This window comes from Zootoca vivipara, chromosome 6 (genome assembly GCF_965207765.1).
Source record: "Zootoca vivipara chromosome 6, rZooViv2.hap1.1, whole genome shotgun sequence".
NCBI lineage: Eukaryota > Metazoa > Chordata > Lepidosauria > Squamata > Lacertidae > Zootoca > Zootoca vivipara.
The window spans coordinates 46,643,261-46,661,217 of NC_142589.1; the positions used below are offsets into that span (position 1 = coordinate 46,643,261).

The following is a 17,957-nucleotide window of genomic DNA, read 5'->3' on the forward strand; positions in this document are numbered from 1 at the left end:
TTTAGTTGGGTGTGGGAATCTGTTAAATTTTAGTGTATTTGTAATTTTTATTGTTTTTGGTTTTATTGTTTTATTGTGTTTGGGGTGGTAGGTGGGAGGGATTTTTAGTTGGGTGTGGGAATCTGTTAAATTTTAGTGTATTTGTAATTTTTATTGTTTTTGGTTTTATTGTTTTATTGTCTTTTTTGTGTTCTTCTTTTGTTGAGTTCTTTGCTGTTTTTTACAGAGGTTTTATTTTGTTTTTAAGGGGAGGGGTCAGGGCTGCCCGGGAGGGGGTCCCAGCAAGCAAAATGGCTGGGGCAGATTCCACAGGGGGGTGTGCACTGGAACAACCGATCTCAGTGGTCACGGGTAGGAGGAGGAGTTACGCTAAGACCAGACCATGTCATTACCGAGGAGGCAGACTTAGTCGTTGTCTGAGGACTATCCCTGCCTCCAGGTCTGGTCCTGACCGGACGGATATTGGAATCAGCAAGGGATACCCACATGACCTGAAGGTGCTGCTGTGCAATGCCAGGTCGATGATGAATAAGACCACCGCCATTCACGACCTGATTGTGGATGGAGGATTTGACCTGGCATGTGTGACAGAGACCTGGTTGGAGGAAGCCGATGGGCCCGTTCTTGGCGCTGCTTGCCCACCAGGTTTCTCTTATGCACAGCAACCCAGGCCATCTGGGCGGGGAGGGGGGGTTGCAGTGATTTTTAGGAAGTCATTAGTTTGCACCAGGCGTCCTATTGGGAAGACCCAGTTCTCTGAGTGCATGTTCTGGAAGTTGGGCAATAGAGGCAGTACAGGATTCCTTTTGGTGTACCGACCTCCCCGCTGCACCAAGGATTCCCTGCCCGAGCTGCTTCAGGTCGTGTCGGATGTGCTCCTGGAGACACCTAGCTTGGTTGTCTTAGGGGATTTTAACATCCATGCCGACACGACCTTACAAGGAGCCGCTCGGGACTTCGTGGAAAGCATGGCCACCATGGGGCTGTCCCTGAATAAGTCTGGCCCAACTCATAGCCGCGGACATGCCTTGGACTTGGTGTTTACCTCTATGGATGTTGGTGATCTGACATTAAGTAAAAGCGAAACAAAAGAAGTGCCATGGTCAGATCACTTTCTGGTGCAACTGGACTTCTCCGCAACCCTTTCCCTCTGCAGGGAGGTGGGACCGATTCGGATGGTCCGCCCCCGCTACTTAATGGATCCAATTGGCTTCCAAAGAGTGGTAGGGGATGTTTTATCCCATGTCGATGGCCTTTCAGCTGATTCCCTGGTGGCCCGCTGGAATGCGGAGTTAACCAGCGCTATTGACTGTCTGGCTCCGAAGCGCCCTCTCAGATTGCATGGAGCCCGGACAGCCCCGTGGTTTTCCCCGGCGCTGAGGGCAATGAAACAGTCGTTGAGACGGCTAGAGCGCCGGTGGCGGAAAACTCATTTTGAATCAGACCGGACACGGGCTAGAGCTCAACTTCGAGCCTACCAAGTGGCAATGGCGACGGCGAAGAGGACCTTCTTCACCGTCTCCATCGCATCTGCAGAAAACAGCAGCAGGAGACTCTTCCAGGTGGTTCGCAATTTAGCGGAACCACCTGCTCCATCCGGGCCCAGTACGGGCCACATGATCTCCTGCAATGATTTTGCAAAGTTTTTTGCAGATAAAGTCGCTCAGATTCGGGAAGAGGTAGACTCCACCGTGGGAGCAGGGCCGGGGCGGGGGAGTGCTAGAGTCCTGTCTAGTCAAGTTTTGTGGGATCAATTTCAATCTGTTACCTCCGAGGATGTGGACAGGCTGCTTAGACGAATGAAACCAACCACCTGTCTCCTTGATCCTTGCCCATCCTGGCTTATAAAAGCTAGCCAGGAAGGGCTGGGCGATGGGCTTCGCGGGTTGGTAAATGCTTCTCTCCATGAGGGAGCCTTCCCAGACCCGCTGAAAGAGGCGGTTATTAAACCGCTTCTTAAAAAACCATCTTTAGATCCGGCCAATATGGCCAACTATCGCCCAGTCTCAAATCTTCCATTCTTGGGCAAGGTGATTGAGCGAGTGGTTGCGGAACAACTCCAGGCACGCCTGGAAGAAGCGGACCATTTGGATCCCTTCCAGTCAGGATTCAGGCCTCATCATGGGACTGAAACTGCCTTGGTCGCACTGGTCGATGATCTCCGGCGGGCTAGGGACAAAGGTAAGAGCTGTTTCCTAGTTCTGCTGGATCTCTCAGCGGCTTTTGACACCATCGACCATAACATCCTTCTGGACCGTCTAGAGGGCTTGGGAGCTGGGGGCACTGTCATGCAGTGGTTCCGCTCCTTCCTCCTGGGCCGTGTTCAGAAAGTGGTGGTGGGGGATGAGTGTTCAGACCCCTGGGCGCTCACTTGTGGGGTGCCTCAGGGTTCTGTCCTCTCCCCCATGCTTTTTAACATCTATATGCAGCCACTGGGAGAGATCATCAGGGGGTTTGGGCTGGGTGTCCATCAGTATGCTGATGATACCCAGCTCTACCTCTCTTTTAAATCAGAACCAGTGAAGGCGGTGAAGGTCCTGTGTGAGTGCTTGGAGGCGGTTGGAGGATGGATGGCGGCTAACAGATTGAGATTGAATCCTGACAAGACAGAAGTACTGTTTGTGGGGGACAGGAGGCGGGCGGGTGTGGAGGACTCCCTGGTCCTGAATGGGGTAACTGTGCCCCTGAAAGACCAGGTGCGCAGCCTGGGAGTCATTTTAGACTCACAGCTGTCCATGGAGGCACAGGTCAACTCCGTGTCCAGGGCAGCTGTTTATCAGCTCCATCTGGTACGCAGGCTGAGTCCCTACCTGCCCACTGACTGTCTCTCCAGAGTGGTGCATGCTCTAGTTATCTCTCGCTTGGACTACTGCAATGCGCTCTACGTGGGGCTACCTTTGAAGGTGACCCGGAAACTACAACTAATCCAGAATGCGGCAGCTAGACTGGTGACTGGGAGCGGCCGCCGAGATCACATAACACCGGTCCTAAAAGACCTACATTGGCTCCCAGTACGTTTCCGAGCACAATTCAAAGTGTTGGTGTTGACCTTTAAAGCCCTAAACGGCCTCGGTCCGGTATACCTGAAGGAGCGTCTCCACCCCCATCGTTCTGCCCGGACACTGAGGTCCAGCTCCGAGGGCCTTCTGGCGGTTCCCTCATTACGAGAAGCCAAGTTACAGGGAACCAGGCAGAGGGCCTTCTCGGTAGTGGCACCCACCCTGTGGAATGCCCTCCCACTAGAGGTCAAAGAGAACAATTACCAGACCTTTAGAAGGCATCTCAAGGCAGCCCTGTTTAGGGAAGCTTTTAATGTTTGATGGATTTCTGTATTTTAGAATTTCTGTTTTTTTTGGAAGCCGCCCAGAGTGGCTGGGGGAACCCGGCCAGATGGGCGGGGTATAAATAATAAATTATTATTATTATTATTATTATTCAAAGCAGCAATTGGCTGCCTTGACGGATCCACTTCAGAAAACTGAACCACATGGCATTAGTGCTATAAGCAGGGGCTTATCAGCCTAACTTTTAAAAAACAGGCGTGTTCCCCTGTGCCAGCTACTATAGTACTTCTGTTTCAACCCCCTCACCCCCACCCCAAATCAAAACCAGTTGTTTAGTGGAATTCCATGGGGGATGATGATAACTCTTCAGCTTAGTGGATTTGGAGAATGACACTGTTGTTTTGAGACTAAGGAAAGTCCTAACAGTGTGCGAGTTGAAGCAATTCGACAACAAAAGAAGAAGGAAAAAAAGAGGAACCTAGAAGGAATGACGCACATACAGCAATTATCCTTCCCAATTCCTGGTGTGTTCTGGCTCTTGGGTTATTTGAATGCTGTAAGAAGCTTTTCGTGTAGAGAATGTCCCATTTTTTCCTATTGCCTTTGTGGGTGGCACTGCCTTGCAAAGCCTTCTCAGCCAAGGTTGAGAAACACGTTGGGGGAGAAGTCTTCCCACCACCTTGGACTCTGAGGGCATGTGCTCGTGTTTGCTGATGAAATGGTCAGTTGTCACCTGCCGCAAACTCCCTCCACCAAGCATGCTGTGCAGTACGGAAGGCGGGAGATGCTTGCATTTTGTTTAGAATTTCTTTTTTTCCTAGACTTTCTGTCCTTGATTTGGTCAACAGGCCCTCTAGGCAGCTTTTGCTTAAGAAAAATCAATATGTATAAATTGCAACCAGTAGGACAAATTTGTTTAAAACAACTTTTTTTGGGTAAAACAAATTACTAAAAACAGTTCCTAAACAAATTCAACAGCATTTAAAAATACACAGATTTTTTTTAAAAAAAATAAATTAAAATTGAGATAGACTTGGGTAAGTATTTTGGGGGTTCTCATTGGGCACTTTCTGCATACTTTGATTTTCTTCTTATCTCTAGCAAGGCAAGAAGCTTGCTTTTTAAAAACCAAAATGGCAGCTCCCAAACCTGAAATTCTCATGCTCTTCACTCTTCCCTGTACCACATTGTGTGCTGAGGTGAAATAGCAGCAGAGTTGATGCCATCTTGTGTGAGCCTAAGTTTGTTTATTGGAAATAGCATATCTTCCTGCTGTTTGCAGACATGCACCCCACCCCACCCCCTGCCATGGACGTGCGATTCTAGCTGTACTCGGATCCAAAATGTTGACCAGGAACAGTATTTAATTACCTATTTATTTTGCACACCAACATCCCAAAGTGGGATGAGCAGTGACAATTTGTACTGGTGGTGTGTAAATCCTTTCAACATTTAATGTGGTGTAATGCAGCCAAGGTAAAAAAGAAGACTGGCAGGTGGCCATGCCTAGAATCCAAGAGTTGGTTTGTGTATTAAAGGCATGGTTTGGGCATTTGGGCATCATCTGGTGGTGTGGATCATGTGGTGGTGCCTGATCAAAAAAAGTCTGATACATTTTTGAATGAGGAGGCCTGGGTGCATTTTTAAAAAGTAATGTGCTTCTAGGCAATCTAGATTTCCTTTCTCTATAATTGATGTAAATTTGGCAAACTTTCCTGATGTTTTGCATAATATATTCTGCAATTTTTATGGTTTCCCCCTCAAATAATTTTGTACTGCTAGTCATGAGAGAAAGAGCAAGGATATGATACTGAGACCTGATCCTTAACCACTAGAAATCTTACTTAGACTTCTGAGATTTCAGGCTTCTGAGGTTTCAGTAGGTATTGTCTGCACACTCTCAAGTATATCATTTCACCCATATGGACTCAGATATTTTAAAATAGTTGTTTTCAGCAGTATCTCAGCTTTCAGTAATTCCCCAGGCGCAGAATGTGCTCAGAGGCACCCTGTTCTTTTAGGCAGAGGCCCTCCTGAAGCTCTTTCTTGAATCAAGCTTCTTATCTGTCTTTTGGGTTGTTCTTCTCTGCCCCCTCCCTAGCCAGAAACGAGATGAGTTGGTTGGCGAGTCCTTCGCCAAGAAATCTTGAGGATTCTTGAGAGACGCCTGCTCTACCAGATGGATTCTTTGATTAATTGGAGGTGGTGGTAACTTGGAGGGGGGGGGAATTGAGTGACACCTTCCGACGTCAGAGCTGCAGTAGAGTTCAGAATCTGAGTTGGAGGGTCAAGCAGATACTTTCTCCAAGGCCGACTGAAATGTGATCATCTGTGTCTTGCTCAGGTTCAAAGCAGCGGGTCCCCTTCCTGTGTGTGTGTTGGTTTTTACTCTGCTGTGATCCGATACCTGCAGTAAAAGAAAACCCACCAGCCCTTATCCCTGTTGCTATGTTAGGGTCAGATCTCAGGATGATTTGCTGCAGATCCGGAAAAGGTTTCTGACAACCAGATTGTTTTGACAACAGCAATGCCAAAATCACTTCTTCCACCTAAACTAGGACTGTTGAAATGAGGAAAGCTAACCAGGAGTGGATGTTTGTGAAATAAGGACTTCATGAGCCAATATATTGATGATGATGATGATGATTGATTATTATTATTATATTTATTTTAAATAAAACATTTATTCAAAAGTTATAATACAGTTACAATACATTTCCAATCAATATATCCCCTTGTAAAATATTTGTATACTGCTAACCTTAACAGGTTAGAGAACTGGGTCAAAGCAAACAAGATCAGTTTTAACAGGGAGAAATGTAAAGTAGTACACTTGGGGGCAAAAAAAGAAATGAAAGGCACAAATACAGGATGGGAGACACCTGGCTTGAGAGCAGTACATGTGAAAAGGATCTAGGAGTCCTGGTAGACCACAAACGTGACATGAGTCAACAGTGTGATGTAGCAGCTAAAAAAGCCAATGCAATTCTGGACTGCATCAATAGGAGTATCACATCTAGATCAAGGGAAGTAATAGTACCACTGTATTCTGCTCTGGTCAGACCTCGCCTGGAGTACTGTGTCCAGTTCTGGGCACCACAGTTTAAGAAGGATACTGACAAGCTGGAACGTGTCCAGAAGAGGGCCACCAAAATGGTCAAAGGCCTGGAAATGATGCCTTATGAGGAACGGCTTAGGGAGCTGGGCATGTTTAGCCTGGAGAAGAGAAGGTTAAGGGGTGATATGATAGCCATGTTCAAATATATAAAAGGATGTCATATAGAGGAGGGAGAAATGTTGTTTTCTGCTGCTCCAGAGAAGCGGGCACGGAGCAAGGGATTCAAACTACAAGAAAGAAGATTCCACCTAAACATTAGGAAGAACTTCCTGACAGTAAGAGCTGTTCGACAGTTGAATTTGCTGCCAAGGAGTGAGGTGGAGTCTCCTTCTTTGGAGGTCTTTAAGCAGAGGCTTGACAGCCATCTGTCAGGAATGCTTTGATGGTGTTTCCTGCTTGGCAGGGGGTTGGACTGGATGGCCCTTGTGGTCTCTTCCAACTCTATGATTCTATGATTCTATATCATTAAAAGTTTATAAAAGTTCAGTTCTGGTACTGAAAGCAAATTCCTGGTCTCAGCATATTCTCAGAGAAACCCTATACTGTACTTTCATTCTGTGTGTCACTTGCACCCAGCTCTGGTTGGTAGGTCTTTGTGTTCTAGTAGATCCAAGGAACTGAAGTCTGTCCTCCACTGCTGTTAGCCAGCTCCTTTAGGTTCTTCTTGTTCTTGTTTTTTCTTTTGGGAGGTATCCTGTGGCACTGGAACATGGGAAGTTGCCTTATACTGAGTCAGACTATTGGTACGTGGCTCGGTATTGTCTACACTGACTGACAGTGGCACTCTTGTGGGAGAAACCAGCCCAAATTTCTAGATAGTGAATCCCAAGGGAGAGAGTGAGGATTGAGAAAAAACGTCAATAATTTTAGAATCATTGAGGAGGAAGCTTGGGTGCCTTTTCTTTGGTGCCCTTTTACAACTGAGTTTTCCTTCCATTAGGCTGTGCTGCATGTTTTAAAACCAGTTGATCAAAATGCACACCAGTTCTGTTTTGTCTGCCACTTGCATCTGATGTGCCCATTCTCTGTCACTGTCTGCAAAGATGGGTGCTTATGCTGCCCGTGGCTAATGTTTTCATGGGGCTTGGTGGCGGCATGAATTTCTTGCACACACAAACCCCACCTTGCATCTTATTTCAGTCTTGGGGACGCTTTATTCGTCCTCCGGCAGCAAACACCCATTTGCTATTGTGTGTACAGTACATGCAACAGGGAGGTGTTTCAAGCAGTTTTGACATCCTGGCACATGTACTTGCAGGGTACATGTCTCTATGAGATCACGTTGCAGTGTGCACACATTACAGTTTTATGGAGAGCAATATAATCTGTTTTATGTGTAACCATTAAAAAAGGTAATATTTGAAATAGCCCTGCTATACCATTTGAATGAACAGGAACATAGGAAGCTACTTTGTCTGATCCATTTAGCTCAGTGCTGTCTACATCTGGGGCAGACCTGTAGGGTTGTGCATATGTATTCACTACCCTTGCTAATCATTCGTTCACCCCCCACACTTTTAAGATGCATTTCCCTGTCACTTTCCTAACCGCAGAAATCTGGAACACTGCATAAAGAAATGTTCTGTGCCCTTAGTAATTTGGCTTTTCACATGCTTCATTGCTGGATAATAGACAATTGTTCAGTTTCAGCAGAACTTAATTAAGTGATACATGCAAGTAAATGTGTGTGTGTGTGTGCACGTGCACGCAGACACACAAACACACACCATGATCCCAGGGAGAAGCAGAAGCTTGAGGTGGCCTAGTTAGAACGCTGTGCAAAATCCACTTGGTTGGTTTTCAGTTTTTATTACAAAGAATTGTTCCTGGAAGGATCTTTTCCGTTTTTTTTGCTAGCTGAAAAGCAAAAAGGAAATTTTGGGTTGTATCCATTGTTAGTCATACTTGGAAGTAGCAGTACAGACTCATTGAAACTAATGGGCATGACTATATTAGGTACATTAATTTCAATGACTGTTCGTTGAGTTAGCCTAAAGTTTAATACAGCCCTCAGTCATTTAATCAAACTATTTGACGCAAACCACGCTGCTTTCAGAGATGGTATACATCTGATCTTAACGCTTCACTATTGTTGCAACCAAGGATTGAAGCTTTTTTGCTTAATGTGGAGACCACCAGTGTTATTTTAGCACTTGAGTGTTGGAGCGTGGTCCGTGCCTCAGCCTGTGTGCCAAATAGCTAGGATCAAAAAAAAATCAGCTGCATCCAATATATTCCTGTCTCAGAGGTCCGTCATGTAATACAATCCTACAAATACTCCATGCTTAGTATTTGGCATAGGATTAAAGTGCAAGGCCATTACTCTGCATAAAACAACTGAACAGATTAATTGACATACAGGTTTATGTCAGAAATGCTGTCTGTTTGCCTATTTTGGGTGAGGAAGACTTGATCTAGAAGGATCCTGAGCAGTACTAGGGGATGCTATGTGTCCTCAGGTGCCACTTGGAATTATTGGGAACTGGATGCACTTGCAGAGATCAGGCAGTGAGGGAGTGTAGCACAGAAGCACTGGGCATGTTTGTGTGTCCTGCTAAACCATGGTTTAGTGCTACATGAGTACACTGGCCAGGGTTTGAAATTAGCAGGGCACCAGGCACATTTTGCGCCTTAAGACTCTCCATTTGCCAGCACCTCAAAAAGTCTGGGTGCCATTTTTTGTGCCTGGCTGCCACTCAAGCATTACTGAATTGAATAGGTGCTTTGAAGCCTCAACGTGTATGTTTAGACAATATGTTAAGGAGTTTAACAATAAAGAGTAGTGTGTTTTGAAAACTGAAGTATGGTACCAACGTTTTTATTGTAAACACCAAATTAAACATGTATTAACGATTTCTGCTAAATAAAGGTGATAATAACAATGTGTCACTTATGTGAATTGCGTACCAATTCATGCTCATCAAAATAATAAATAAAAAGTGTTGCTGACCGTCCCCTCCCCCAGTGGCAACTAGACATTCTGCTTTGGCGCCCACAACCTAGGTCCCAGAAGCCACTTGGCTCCTAGCTTTTCTACCCCAGTTTCTAACACTGACGCTGTCTATGTTTGCATGCCATGTTCCTCTTTTCCTTTTGTGTAGTTAGAAGCAGGTGTTGGAAAGCGTTCACTTTTATTTTAACTTAACCGGTTTGGACCATAGCAGTCAGGCTATACCTGTCCTAGAATGGGTGTAACTTGTGCAGCAGCAGTAGCTGGTAAAAGCCACTTTTGTGTCTGTATTGGCAGTGGGGGATCTAGGAGCACCCGCACCCATACCCACCTGCTCAGAGACTCTGCACCTGCCCCTTCACAGAGAATGCAGCCCTGTCCAGATCAGGCCACTTCTGTAATTGGTTGGCAGTTCTTCTTGGGGCCCAACATTATTGTTTAAACGACTTAGGCCCCAAATAACTGAAATATAGGGACCCAGGTGGCGCTGTGGGTTAAACCACAGAGTCTAGGGCTTGCTGATCAGAAGGTTGGCGGTACGAATCCCTGCAACGGGGTGAGCTCCCGTTTGCTCGGTCCCAGCTCCTGCCAACCTAGCAGTTCGAAGCATGTAAAAGTGCAAGTAGATAAATAGGGACCGCTCCGGCGGGAAGGTAAACGGCGTTTCCGTGCGCTGCTCTGGTTTGCCAGAAGCGGCTTTGTCACGCTGGCCACATGACCTGGAAGCTGTCTGCGGACAAACATTGGCTCCCTCGGCCTATAGAGCAAGATGAGCGCCGCAACCCCAGAGTCGGTCACGACTGGACCTGATGGTCAGGGGGCCATTTACCTTTACCTTTAACTGAAATATAGCCTCCTTCCTTATTAGACCTTTCTCAACCCACCACAGAATCCGGACACTGGTTCAGGACCTGCACAGCGCATCCTGACTCAAATACTACAGATAAACAGAAATCCAACTCAGTATATCATTAAGAGTACATGAAAGGGACATACTGTACTGTGAACAAAGGATAAGTTGGGCGCTTATGCGTGTGTTGCATTTGATTGAGCAAAGAGATGTCCAAAGAGAGTAGGGAAATGTGTCATGTTGTTCCCTTAAAAGCAGGCTGTGGCAATCCCTTTTGGCACACTCATGTGAAAATACAATGCTGAGCAATAAAATACTTAATAAAATATTTCCCTTTTTTTAGGGGGTAGGGTTTCTATCTTGATGTTTGAAGATGGCTTCCAAAGCGTGTAAATTTTGAATTTCTCTGCACGCAGCAGTGAGCTGCAGAATTTATCTTAACCAAATCCAAATGTACTATACTTTCTTGAAACCTGAAGATGTATCCAGGTCTCCTTGAGACTTGATGCATTCTACAGGTGACAGTTACCTGGGGTCCTTTGCTGTATGAGGCCTTTTGGAATGTATAGAAGCTGCACAAAAAACCCCAAATCTGTTTAAAGAACGCTTGTGCACGGAAAATTCCAGTGTTTTTTTTTTTTTGCCCTGTATTGTTTGGCACCTCCCATCTATATGGTATGTTCCTGCTCATTTCTAAACACTTGGGATATCTTGATGTTCTAAAGATTAAGAGCAGAGCTGCTCCCATTACACTAGCTAGTTTGAGCCAAATGCAGGCTCTGGGAATTATATGTAAATGGATTCAAATCCAACATTTTTATAGCCAATAAAATTGGGGCCCTGCTAGTGCACCTTTCTGTGGGCCAAGAAAATGGACCAGGAAGAGTATATATATAAAAAAGTCACACCCCAGATATACTCTTCAGAGTTTCACTTGCCCTTTCCTTCTCTCAGTTTAAGAAATTGTTTGCAAAACCTTGCAAAAAGAATTTGCCATTGACCCTGGTTCAGTGGTCCACCTCAAGGTTAGTGTTATCTGCCCATGCCATCCTCCCCACCCCCCACTGCCCAGTGCTACACTAATGCCAGGTTGCTGCTGTGTCACTCACTCTCTCCCCTATATCCTATGACAGGCATAGGCAAACTCGGCTCTCCAAATGTTTTGAGACTACAATTCCCATCATCCCTGTTAGCTAGGGATGATGGGAGTTGTAGTCCCAAAACATCTGGAGGGCCGAATTCGCCTATGCCTGTCCTATGGCTTGCCCACCAGATCTAGTCACTCTCTCTGTTTGAAGAGGTATATATCACAGCTTACTTCTGTCTTTTACACATCAGGAAATGTTCTCTGAAATGCAACAGAGTTCAGTCTTCATCCACTGTTGCGGATTTTCATCTTGGTATCTTTCAATTAGCTGGCACTCAGAGGTACAAAGGTGGTCTGTGAACTGCTTTCAGGACTGCAGGTTTGAACTATATGGCAGTTCATGTTTAGCAAAGTCATTCTTAGCTTTGGAGCTCTGCTTTGATGTATAATGCCAGCATTAAATTAGATTGCCAATGAGCTGTTCTGCCTTACAAGTATGGCAGTATGGAGACATTTTGGGGTACTTGTTTTTGGAACAGACTTGGAGTAATTTGCAATCTAATCATCTGAATGTGACCCACGCGTGGCTCAATAAACTGATGCAAACCTATGTGGTTGATGGGCTGTTTTTGGCTTCGTGGTCCATACATTTGTTCTGACCTGGTTTTGTAATAGGATCTGAATGTGCAGTACATTATACCAGGTCTCAGGCAGCGGATACAGAGCTAGGAATTTATTAATAAGGATAAATTGCTCTTTTGAGGGGATTTTCAAAAGATATGAAGCAAAATTCTCTCCTCGGGGCATCAAGCTGTGGAGAAGATCCCATCTTACAAAGAAAAGGCACTTTGCCTTTTGCTTGCTTTTAGAACTGCTGATTCCAGTAGTAAATTGATACCCAAAGCTAACACAGTTCTGTCATCTTATCTGCCATTGTTATTGACACAGCAGTACCATGTTGCATAGAAGAGCCATGAGGGAAATTAAAACAAACATTCATCTCTCTTGTAGCGTAGGATGGAATGGGGGGTTGGGAAACACCCTCTCCCTTCTGAAGGTCGCCTTGGAAATGTTTCACCAAAACTCTCCTGGCTTTCCCTCTGCTCTGTGAATTTGCCCTTGTCTTGCCCTGTGCCTTAATACACTGCTGTGCTTGCATGGGGGTGCCAATTGGTGAGAAGGTCTGGTGTCTGCATGGCTGAGCAAACGTGGAATCTACACCCTTTAGTGGAGGGGGGGGCGTGTTTGCTGAAGTGGTGTTTGCAAGGTGCCCAGAAATCTCTACCAAGCTGAGTGCATTTTCACAAAAAGAATTAATTATGCAAAAGTGCATGCCAAGAACAACATGGTTTTGGAATTTATGAGTCATTAGCAAAGCATAATGACCAAAGCTTGAACTTAGTGTGCCACGGAGAGGGCATTTAAAACAATTAGGCATTTAAACTCTGAGTCGTTAATGGCAGCAGGCAGAAGCAGAATCTGCAGAGGGGTTTTTTTTTTTTTGGTCAATACTGCTTTTGGATAAAAAGCAATTTCGTCTACTTTCGCCAGACTGAACTTTGTATGTGTTATGTGAATCATGCAAAACACAACACTAGTTCTGGTGGAATTTTCATGCACAAGAGCGATGATTTCATCCCCAATATATTTGCTTGCAAGTCAGGCACTGCCCGTCAAAGGCAAATGAACATCAAGTCCAGTCAACAACAGACCCTGTGGCATTCTTCAGCTAAAAGACATGAGACAGTTAGAAGACTGATGCCACCATGTTTCTAGCTCTCATGCCATTGGTCCATGGTCTGGTCCACTGTCACAGATTGCTTTGTGTTATTGATGGAATTGGCTATGCTTTCTGCTGGGCAGAGTGCACTCAGAACTCCAGCAGCAGAAGCCCTCCTAAGTCAGAAAAAGGCAGAGCCTGCCTTCCACTCATTGGCAGCTGTTTGCATTTGTGCACATGGATCACATGCCTAGTGCTCATGAACATAAGCAAGGAGGCCATGTATTCATCTTCAGGTCTTGAATTTTACTGGATGGGATGATGTTGGAATTACTTAAGTGGTAACCACTTTTTTTTTTTAAAAAAGGAAGTGTCGAAAGATATTGAGTCCAAAGTGTATATATTTACATTCCACATTTCTTCTGTCATGGAAATCCAGGGGGGGGGGGTGCTGAGGGTTCCCAGGCCGTCCCTATCTACGCTCTTGCCAGATTCAGACTTGTTCAGTGTCAGCAAAGCTGTTGGTGTTACCATGTGCCTTCAGGTCATACCTGGGGCAAGCATGAATTATGCCACTTCAGTCCACCAGAACTGATTTTCTCATTGAGGCTCTGACGTACTTACAGGTGAACCCAGGATTCCCCAGAACACAGTTCGCAGTCTTACCACCCCATAGCAATTTCAGCAGGTGGTCTCTGGGTTATTTATTTCTCAAAATTTATATACCACTTGATAGTTGTTGTTTTTTAAAAAAACCCTTATGAACCAGCAAACTTAATCCCTACTTTTCCTTGAGCCAAGGGATATACAGTACTTTGTGGAGCTTTTCTTTTTCCTTTGAAAACTGAGGTCCACCCAGTAGTGTCATGAGTACAGTACAGGGCAGAGCCAGATTCAAAATGGTGCTGAGGAAATGGTGCCAAATACCTACAGCACCTCATGAGTCATGCACTGGGATGACGTACCTCTACAAGCACAAATCTACATCTGGTTTACTGTAGGTCACCTAATTTAGGGGCCAGGGAAGCCTTTTTGTGTTGCTGTTGTTAAACCAGAGTCTAGAAACCCTTGCAGATCTACCGCATGAGGCATCACGATCTTGTACAGGAGTTGCCATCCTTTTGGGGCTCGAGGGCACATCTGCAAACTGAAGAAACTGTTGTGGGCAGCACAGTTGAGCATACCCCACTCTTATTTTATTATTTTAAGAAGCCTCGCCAGATTACATGCTCATTGTGTTGTGACTATGTGTTAAGGCAGGCACCCCCAAACTCCGGCCCTCCAGATGTTTTGGACTACAATTCCCATATTCCCTGACCACTGGTCCTGCTAGCTAGGGATCATGGGAGTTGTAGGCCAAAACATCTGGAGGGCCGCAGTTTGGGGATGCCTGTGTTAAGGTTAAAAGGCTGTGGGATTTTATTATCTAAATCAGACTTTTAGGTCTCTCTTGTTCCCCCTCCTGCCACTCCCCCCAAAAGCCTCCAAAATAGTTTGTCTCTTTGGATCATTATTTGCAAAGGAAAAGATAGAAAAGGCTACTGCAATGTTACCATAGTTTCAGTGCAGGATGTGGTTTCTATGGTTACAAGTCACAATGACATAGACAGTGGAGAACTACCTCTTTTGGGTGAATTTTAAAATCTCAATCTACATTTTTTTCTACAAACAAACAAAACAGCAACACTATAATGTCCTGTTTGGATAATGACAGCATTTTTTGTTTGGTCTCAATACTTTCTCCTGGGAGTACTTTAATCTGAAAATGAGTCTTGTCAGATTAAGTGGAGGTTGTCCATGAGTTCAGCTGTCCCTTGATCAGATGTGGAACTGCTAGGGCAAATTGCCACAGATATTTGCTCCAAGAAAATCAGAAGTAATTATCTGGCTCTGTGAAAATGTCCTTTGTGCTGCAACGAGACACAGAGTTATGTAAACAGACAGGCAGACAGACAGACAGACACAAGAGCTGACCAGCATGTTCAGGATCTTGTGTTGTGGACCTTTTCAGATTATTGCCACTTCAGAAGTGGGAGTCTGTCATGGAAGGTGTGTGTGTGTGTGTGTGTGTGTGTGTGTGTGTGTGTGTGTGTTTGTTCTGTGCCTAGAGAGGGTGTTTTGTTTGTTTAATGATGGGGGGGGGGGGGGACGACTCCCAACTTTTCACCAATCAGCATGGTTATAAGTAAAAATAGAGCAAGAACTTATAAGAAGGTGTGCCAAAAGTGGCATGGGAGTTTTATTCAAGAAATAAACTTTTTGGCTACAAACTATATGTAGAATTGCATTTAAATGACAATTATTATTATATTATAATGCAGATGGTATTGTACACCTACGGAGAGTAAGAGGACTGGGAAAGCAACAGAATAAATGTTCCTTCTGCTAAGAAATAAAGGAAGATGGTCTTCATATTTGGTGGCAATGCTAGAAGACCAAAAGTTTTTGGTTAATGGTTAGAGCCACAATTTAAAGAACTCTTCCCAGTTAATGTAATTGCCAATCAATTGCAGCCCTTTTAAAATTTTGTGCAAGGTACAGAAGTTCTTAAGAAGATTCAGATCCCAGTGTTGTTAACCCTAGCTAGAATATTATATACCAGGACTAGGAAGCAAAGTTGGTCCACCAAGTTAACAGGAATTAATCTGGAAATAATGAGAGCAGTCAGGAGTGATAAAGCTAAAACCTCCAATGAAGTATTAAACAAATGGAACCCGGTTAAGAATACAGTATATTAAGAAAGAACAGGGAATAGGCGGAATTGTTGTTGTTATAAGGGATGCCTTGTAAACTTATAAGTTACATGTTCAATGTGTCAATGTGTATTGAATTCGGTATCTTTTGGATGTTGCACAAAGTTTTTAAAGGTTGTTTTTGTAAATTGGTGGAAGCATTACAAGCATTTGTTTAAAATACATATTGTTGTTGTTGTTGTTGTTGTTTAGTCGTTTAGTCGTGTCCGACTCTTCGTGACCCCATGGACCATAGCACGCCAGGCACTCCTGTCTTGCACTGCCTCCCGCAGTTTGGTCAAACTCATGTTCGTAGCTTCAAGAACACTGTCCAACCATCTTGTCCTCTGTCGTCCCCTTCTCCTAGTGCCCTCAATCTTTCCCAACATCAGGGTCTTTTCCAAGGATTCTTCTCTTCTCATGAGGTGGCCAAAGTATTGGAGCCTCAGCTTCACGATCTGTCCTTCCAGGGAGCACTCAGGGCTGATTTCCTTAAGAATGGATAGGTTTGATCTTCTTGCAGTCCATGGGACTCTCAAGAGTCTCCTCCAGCACCACAATTCAAAAGCATCAATTCTTCGGCGATCAGCCTTCTTTATGGTCCAGCTCTCACTTCCATACATCACTACTGGGAAAACCATAGCTTTAACTATACGGACCTTTGTCGGCAAGGTGATGTCTCTGCTTTTTAAGATGCTGTCTAGGTTTGTCATTGCTTTTCTCCCAAGAAGCAGGCGTCTTTTAATTTCGTGACTGCTGTCACCATTTGCAGTGATCAAGGAGCCAAAGAAAGTAAAATCTCTCACTGCCTCCATTTCTTCCCCTTCTATTTGCCAGGAGGTGATGGGACCAGTGGCCATGATCTTAGTTTTTTTGATGTTGAGCTTCAAACCATATTTTGCACTCTCCTCTTTTACCCTCATTAAAAGGTTCTTTAATTCCTCCTCGCTTTCTGCCACCAAGGTTGTGTCATCTGCATATCTGAGGTTGTTGATATTTCTTCCGGCAATCTTAATTCCGGCTTGGGATTCATCTAGTCCAGCCTTTCGCATGATGAATTCTGCATATAAGTTAAGTTAAATAAGCAGGGAGACAATATACAACCTTGTCGTACTCCTTTCCCAATTTTGAACCAATCAGTTGTTCCATATCCAGTTCTAACTGTAGCTTCTTGTCCCACATAGAGATTTCTCAGGAGACAGATGAGGTGATCAGGCACTCCCATTTCTTTAAAAAATAAAATAAAAGGAGATGCCTGGTTCAATCTCTGGTATTTCTAGGTAGGGCTGGTAGAAAACTTCTGAAATCTTGGAGTGTCTTCTAATCAGTGTAGGCAATACTAAGCTGGATGAACCCATGGTAATGGTAATGGTAAAGGACCCCTGGATGGTTAAGTCCAATCAAAGGTGACTGAGGTTGTAGTGCTTATCTTGCTTTTCAGGCCGAGGGAGCCAGTATTTGTCCACAGACAGCTTTCCAGATCATGTGGCTGGCATGACTAAACCACTTCTGGCACAATGGGGCACTGTGACGAGTGCCACAGTGCATGGAAATGCCGTTTACCTTTCCACCACAGTGCTAGCTATTTAACTACTTGAACTTTTTGGTGTGCTTTCAAAACTGCTAGGTTGGCAGGAGCAGGGACCGAACAATGGGAGCTCACCCTGTTGTGGGGATTCAAACCGCCAAACTTCCAATCGGCAAGCCCAAGAGGCTCAGTGGTTTAGACCACTGACTCAATACAAGGCAGCTTCCTACATTTCTAGTTTCCAGAGCACTCTAGATTGGATTACTGTAATGTGCGCTGTGGGGGGTTGCAGTTAGTGGAAAATGCTAAACAGGAGTGACAGTCACTCTTGGTGCAAAAACTGCTAATTTTTGCTGGGGTTAAGTTTCCTAAACAGGCATAAAGTTTGAGAATGTTAGTACAGTATTGGGTACAGTATTTGAAGGTGGGAGAAGTGTGGTGAACTGGATTCATGTTGTCACCAAGATCCTCAGGTGGCAACCAGCAATTTGAATGGGAAACATGACACACAATTGTGATTTAGATTGGTGATGTTCTGTTTCTTACAGAACCGGGAATATGGTGTGCAGCTAAGCCAATTGTGCATGTAATATGGAGCAGTGATTTGGATCGGCACTGCTGGCTGTGCTTTTGAACAAGGAACACAGTGTGCAATTACGCCAATTATGCATGCGATGTGCAACAGTTT

The 17,957-nt window shown here is 44.7% G+C and overlaps 1 protein-coding gene across 2 annotated transcripts in view; it reads left to right on the forward strand.

Moving 5' to 3' along the window:
* The window catches only part of CMIP (c-Maf inducing protein), a 164,023-nt gene that overhangs the window by 35,964 nt on the left and 110,102 nt on the right, over positions 1 to 17,957 (forward strand). The gene's annotated exons all lie outside the window — the stretch shown is intronic.